Genomic DNA, 7,454 nt, shown 5'->3' with positions numbered 1-7,454 from the left:
GACACATAGATACAAAGGCTACCCCTACCAAAATAAACAAGGTCAGGACATTCCCAGGCACCTTAACCTAATTGTCTCTATTGTCAAATTGCCCCTATGGAAAATTTTTTAGAGTGGTCCCTAGCATAGTTTTGGTTCAGTCAAATAGTTATAGTTTTGGCCCTGCTTCATGTGTACCTCAGTGTATTTCCCAGGAAAAGTTCAGCAATTTCCATGGGAAAATAAGCAGTTTTAAGGAGGGCATCCTGTTTACAAGGTTAGAGAGAATAAAGTATAAGTAAGTCCATGGCATTCCATGACAGTTTTCCTTAATAGCAGACCTAGCCACGTTTAATTTATTAGTGTAAATATAAGGACAGTAGGGTCAGAAATGTTGGTCACTCATACATAACTGTGGTGGTTTTACCTTGCTGAGCAGCTAAACTTCACCATGTCCACTCTCTCCCTCCCCCTCCTCGAACTAAGAGGGAGAGAAGAAAATATTTTGGTAAGAAAAAAAGCTCACAGGTTGAGTTAAGAGTAATTAAAGGGAAAAGGGGAAAAAGAAAAAGTAAAGGCTATGTGGAAACACAGAGGGAAGAAAAAAAAATATTTATTTCCCATCAATAAGCGATGTTTGGCTACATCCTGGGAAGCAGGACCTCAATATGCACAGTGGTTGTTTGGGAGGACAGATGTCTTCATAACAAGAGCACCCCCCACCCCCCTTCTCCTTCCCCCTTTCCCAGCTTTTACTGCTGTGTGTGACACCACATGGTATGGAATAACCCTTTAGTCTGTTTAGGTCAGCTGCCCTGGTGATGTCCCTTCCCCACTTCTTCCCCACCCCCAGCCTTCTGGCACTTGGAGGGGTTGGTAGGGAGTCTTGATGCTATGTAAGGACTGCTCAGCAATAACCAAAACACCAGTGTGATATCAATGCTGTTCTAATTACAAGTGCACAGCACTATGTGGGCCACTGCAGGGAAAGTTAACTCCATCCCAACCAGACCCAGTAAAATAACACAGATTTGCCCTGACCTTTTTAATTCATACCTTGTTAAGGGAGAAGCCTACTGATGGATTACAGATAATTTTTTTTCCTTACGTGGTACAAAACCAAGCTGCAGCGAGAAATCAGCTGAAAAACAGCCCTTTATGACAAAAAGAAACTGAAATGAAGATGTAGCATTTTGCATTGTTATACCATCTGTTTTATTAATTGATATTAACTTATTAATAAAAGTGGGTGTTTAAATTGTAGTGGGTGATAGACACTGGGAAAACACTTTCTTTGGTAAAACATAACAACCTATGGGAAACTTTCAGGGTTGTTTGCTGGTTTGTTCTGTGTTTCTTTTCCTGGATAAATTAAGATGGAGAAATGAAAGTCAGCAATACTTTCACACAGCCAGTTGCTGTACATAGATTTCCAAAATATATTGATGAATGGCATGCTCTTAAAGTCAAAACAATTATTTTAAATATTTTGAATTGCCTTTGATATGAGACTTACAGGATTTTGAATATTTTAAATGTTTCAGTTTTTTCTATCCTTTTCCCAAATCTCTGCTTCCTTTAACTTATTTCCTTATTCCTCTCAGGCAGATAACCTCTAAACATAATAAGACTTGGTATCTTTTGGAAACATTTTTAGGAGGCCTTATTGACTTTATTTACGTAAACCTGTAAGCAGTTTACTCACAGACTGGCAGAAGCTCAGTCTTTGTTTCTCACCACACCATCGTTACTGAATATTTTTGTTTTGTGCCATGTTATGGAAGAACGGGAAGGGGGAGGTAGAGGAGAGGGGAGGAGAGGAAACTTAAAATTTCAGACACTTCTCTGCTGATGCCTATAAAAATCAGAGAAGTCTAGGATGGCCATTTACCTAGCATATTCTGTGAGGTAGGATGAACCATATGTTGTCATTGTTCTGGTGTCTCACAGGCTATAATTTGCTCTAAGACAACAACCATATATCATATGCTTCCATGAATAAATGTAAATTACTCTGGAAAATGTTTATTCCGCAGCTTACAAAAGAGAGTGCCATATATTTCATCATTGAATGGAAAGTTGCTGCAAGAACTCAGAGAAAAATGCATGTGGGTAAGTAGTTCTTGTTTTTACTCAGACTCTCCAGTACTCAGGAACACAGCTATATGCTTTCTGCCTTTTAAAAATGGCACATATCGGTTTCATTTCTTCAGAATATTCCTTTTATCTGGAATGAAAAAAGATCAGAAAAAATACTGTTTTATGCGTGGGATAAGGAATTGTTTTAACAGTGGCAATGAGATGATGTGTATCAAAAATGAAGAAAAGGATAGCCAATGAAAGAGGTTGAAGATTCATCAGATGATCTCCAGACAGGACTCTGGAGGTGGTTAAACAAACTGAGGTCCTTTTGTTTACCTAAACAAGATCTGATCTTTTTTTCACAAATTAGACTGTTGTACTATCCTTTAAACATATATATTTTAAATAAAATCTCATTCCACAATTTCAATATTTGTGAAGTTCCAAACTCCTATTTTTATTGGATCTGTCATGGTTATAAGATGTAATCTGTTGGAAACTTTTTTTCCAAACTAAAACTTTTTTTTTTTTTTCCAAACTAAATGGAACTATTTCAACTTATTTTCTGAGGACAATATATACAAATTAGAAACTGGGCCACTTAAAAGCTGCAGAACTGATGTCGTGGCTGATGAACTAAGTCTACTCAAGCTTTTTCAAGCCAAAGTTTTGAGTCAGTTTTGAAAATTGAGAAATACATGCTGTGTATCAGAATACTTCTGTCCACCTAAGGAAGTTCTCATTATGAGCAAGATGACAAGATTCAGCTCTGCTCGTTAAACGGAGTCACTGTATTCATACACATCTTCCATAGACATATACAGTAACTGTTCTCTCTTCCTGCATATTTTTTGATAAAATTATTTTTGTCTTGATTCAATAAGATATTAAACTTAAAGTTCCAGAAGCTTTAATCTTGCTTTATTTTTTTCTTCTTGGCTGCTGTGCCTGTTCTGCACTCTTTCCTTGTTCTGTTGCTACTCATGGTTTGTAAATCTCACTCAGAAGTAAATGACTAGAGGCACAGTTCATAACCTACTAGTGTAGCAAAGCAGAAGAACTTCTGAAATGCTCTGCTGTGTGCCTTGCACAGTGTCAGGGCAACATAATAGGCACTATGAGACTTGACATCTTTCTGAAAAAAAACACCACAAACCCAAAACATAGAAGATGGCCCTCAATAAATACAAAAAGGCAAAGTATAAATGATATTTTCATAGTGAGACAAATAACTAATGCAGAATAAAGAGAAAATGCAAGTGGAGGAGAAGAAGGGGTATGACAAAGAAAGGAGTATCAGTATTATTTGAAAGACCAACCAATAATGATCAAAGAATATACAACCAAACTCAAGGGTGTTTACTCATCAGCCAAAATTAGATTGTAGCTGTAACCCAGGGCAACATTACATTTCTGTGTAAGTCTGCCAATATCCAGTTGAATCTTCACTTTGCAGCTGCCCATAATGCCCTACAGTGATAAATGAATACTGGTGTGTTAAATTGGAAGTGCAGAAAACTGCATAGTTTAAAACAAAATTAATAGATAACGATAGGCTTAAAATTTGTTTCTTGTATAAGATCTGTAGCTTGGGGCTGCAATCATAAACCTCCAGTTTTTTTTCAATATTTGCAGACTTAAGGCAATTGAACATTAACACTATTTTGTTCAGTAAACCATACATTTTCCTTCCCTTAATTTGGCATGTAAAGCTAGCTCCGTTATATGTCTTCAGATTTAGCAGTTTTTCTGCTAAGAAGTGTCACTGGCCACCTTCTTGGGATATAGGGCATCTTTACACCTCAGAAATGTGTGCTACCCAAGATCATGAAAGTCTTTCATGTGCTAATGGCTTTTCTTTCTTTGTTTTTGCACCACTGTGAATACCACCCTTAGTACCCAATGCATCTTGTCAGCTATCAGGCTGAAAATCATAGAGTTATTTGCATATTGATAGGAAGGAAGGGCCAAAGGTAAAGCTTAAGTGTCGAATTTATTGGCTCTAATAAGACTGTGAAGGGCAGGAGTCCTGGGATATGACTGATCCTTACTTTTGAGTCCCAGCTATTGTCATAGGCTACTAACCTCTTCTAATGATTTCAGTAGTTACAGTGGTTTGTTTCTAATTAAATTAAACAAAATAACAACAGCTGGAAACAGACATACCTGATTAATGTTGAGGATAAATAATGATGACTGCATCTTACTAGTTTAGGTTGCTCACTTTCTGAAACCTATGTTTGTATTCCCTGATATTTGTTGCTAATAGGTGGATAGCTTAATGACACTTAGCATAGAAATGGCTTTGTTTCTGTTCTGAATGGAACTTTTTTCCCTGCACATATACCCTTTAAGCCCTAACATTAACTAATAATGTATTTTCCTTCGTCTAGCATTTCAGAAACTTTCAGGTTGAAATCAAAGGCCTACTCATTTTGAAAGCAGGTTTGTGGAGAAAAAGTTGCATATTCTTCTTGTGTAGGTATTTCTATGTTGTTTCAGGGGTATATATTTGTGTGTTTGTTTGTTTGTTTGTGTGGGTTTTTTTATGCCTGTTTCTCAATTAAGATTGTCTGGCTTGTGAGACTTTTTTGGAAATATAATTCTTTTGCTGCTGTATGTCTGACATGAAAAATTTTTTAAACATCTATAAGATGTGTTGTCATGGTCAAATGAAATAAAAAATGAATCTTTTTAACTCACCATAACTTTTCCTTAAAACTTTTGTCTAATGTGGATTTTCTTGCTATTTCTACTGAACTTGGACTTTTATTAATTTAAAAGTGCTCGATATAAGCTGGATGTTATTTGTTTAAAATGATACAGCAAGGAGAAATGTCAAAAATTGACTGATACAGAGCACTCTGACAGGTCACCCAGAGAGGTTGTGAATATCTTCTCTGGAGATACTTAAAACCTTCCTGGATGCCATGCTGTGCAATGTGCTCTAGGTGACACTGCTTGAGCAAGGGAGTTGGACTAGGTGATCTCCAGAGGTCCCTTCCAACCTTAGTCATTCTGTGTGATTCTGTACTGCATGGGTAGTGGTACATACATGCATGCCTTATGCCATAATATTTCACATCTAACATAGTTTGTTTCATCTGAGACCACATCTGGATCACTGTATCTGATTCTGGGCTCCTGAGTATGAGAGATACATGGATATATTGAAGTTAGCACAGCAAAGGGCCAAAACAATGTTAAAGGCTTGGAATATCTATCATACAGTGAAAGGCTGAGAGAGCTGAGGCTGTTCAGCCTGGAGAAGACTCGGGGATACCCATGCAATGTGTATAAGTAGTTGCTGGAGGACAGTAAAGACGGTGGAGCCAGACCCTTTTAAGTGACATTAAGTGAATATAAGAGTAATTAGGCACAAACTGAAATACAAGAATTTCCATTTATATGTAAGAGAAATCTTTTTCACTGTGAGAATGGTCAAACACTGAAACAGTCCAGAGAGGCTGTGGAGTCTCCATCCTTGCAGGTTTTCAAAACCCAACTAGACAATGTCCTGGGCAGTCTTCTGTAGTTGATTCTGCCTGAGCAAGGAGGGGTGAAGTAGGCAATCTCCAGAGGTTCTATGCAGAACCTATTCTGTGGTTCTATGAAGATCTCCCCTCCCCTCCCCTCTTCTCCCCCCTCCTTCTTTCTCCGTTTTTCCTTTTTCTTTTTCCGTAGTAAAATACAATTAAAAATATAAAACTAAGTACTAACCGTCTATAGATTTGGTGTCCGTTTCCAGAAGTGAAGGAAGCACTATTGGTATCCTGCTGGTTTCTGTGTCTTCCACTCCAGAAGTGCATGGTCCTGAGATGTGAGTAGAGTCAAGTTCAAAAGCCTATCTTGGGGTAAGGACTTTTTTTAATATATGCTCCCAAACTTTTGTGTGTTAAGAAAAGAAGACATTTGTAAGTTTTTGATCTTTAATGTGATAAATATATAGTCTAAGATAGCATTAATCACACATTAAAACTGGCAGTTTCTGTCCTGTGGCCATAAATGCAGCTTGCTTAGTGATAGATATGTAGAAGTTCATATCTGACCAGATGAATTTGACCTGCAATTTTGAAATAGTGAAAAGAGCTAGCACACTTTGGGGAACTTGCATAGAGCCTTCTGATTATTATTTTATTTTCAATTCTTTTCTCTGATCTAATAAGTACTATTTGAATGTGTAGATGGACAGAAGAGCCTATAAATCATAACATGATTATTTTCTGCCTTAGGAATCACTGGAAAAATCCCTATGGCATTGTGTGTTTGCTGAATATGTACTAAGTACTGATGCTTAAGGACTGAAGAAAGTTTTATTTTAAAATACAAGATAAACATACAAGAGATCCCATCATTTAATAAAAATGTAATTAATTAAATAAATAATGTTATGACCATGATATATCTTAAACGATTCCTTCTCTGCACCAATATTCCAGCCACAAATATATCTTTAATTTATTCAAATGTGAAATTAGTTATGAATGATGTTCATTTGACAGGAATAGATATTGACTGGGTACATTCAGCGTACACTGAAAATCCCTTGGTGAACTAGGAAGTCCTTGATAATCATCTGCTCTGAAGAGGACAGAGGATTTTTGACAGTCTCAGTCAGTTTTATGTAAATGAACTATTGAAAGGATAGATAGCTCTAGAGAGAAACACTTGAGCAAATTCAGAAAGTACCCTAATCCAAGTTTGAAGGAAGTGTGGAAGCGGCTACCATGAATCAGAAAATATATAGACTGAGAAGGAGTTACTGTAAAGTTACTGTAGTCACCACAGGTAAATGAGACTCATCTGCCTGGCAAAAGCAGATTAAGGCAATAAAATGTAAGTATGAGAAAGAGGAAAAGGACAGAAGATTGAACAAACTGGATATCTGAATGGCAAATACCTGGAGATACTTGCCCGCAAGGTAAAGAAATCTTGTACTTGGTAAAATAAATAAATAAATAAAAAACTTTACAATGTATTTTTACTTTTATTTTTTATTTATTTTTTTACAATATTTTTCTCAAAAAAAAACGGGGGGGCAAGAAGTCAAAACTTCTGGAAAAAATGGCCAGCTCAATAAGTGTTACGGCATATGATACTATGGAACATTAAGCCATTACGCATCCTTCTAGAGAAAAAAGACGATTAGTTCAGATAACTTCAATTTCTGTAGAAACTCATCACTCTGTAGGAACTCATCTTCTAGGAGCTGGACTAGTAAACTGAGCAAAGAGAAATTACAATATAAAGAGTTTTTTTTTTTTAATATATATATATATAGATATACATACCTCAGTGCTAGAGGTCTGGCTAAGAAATATTCCAAATGAGAGAATGACTTTAGTAGAGGTGAATAATTTTTTCCCAGAAGATTTACCAAGACCTTGAGCTGA

The 7,454-nt window shown here is 36.5% G+C and overlaps 1 long non-coding RNA gene across 1 annotated transcript; it reads left to right on the top strand.

Annotated features, from left to right (window-relative positions):
- The first annotated feature begins 4,289 nt into the window (after window positions 1-4,289).
- On the top strand, window positions 4,290-6,492 carry LOC308191380. The gene is made up of 4 exons (XR_013947929.1): window positions 4,290-4,330; window positions 4,455-4,506; window positions 5,810-5,915; window positions 6,294-6,492. It is a non-coding gene; the product is annotated as an uncharacterized lncRNA (long non-coding RNA).
- Window positions 6,493-7,454: the final 962 nt, after the last annotated feature.

Source organism: Anser brachyrhynchus, assembly GCF_964034855.1.
Source record: "Anser brachyrhynchus genome assembly, chromosome: 3".
Taxonomy (NCBI): domain Eukaryota; kingdom Metazoa; phylum Chordata; class Aves; order Anseriformes; family Anatidae; genus Anser; species Anser brachyrhynchus.
Note: the sequence above shows the minus strand (reverse complement) of the source record. Positions and strands in the feature narration are given on the sequence as shown.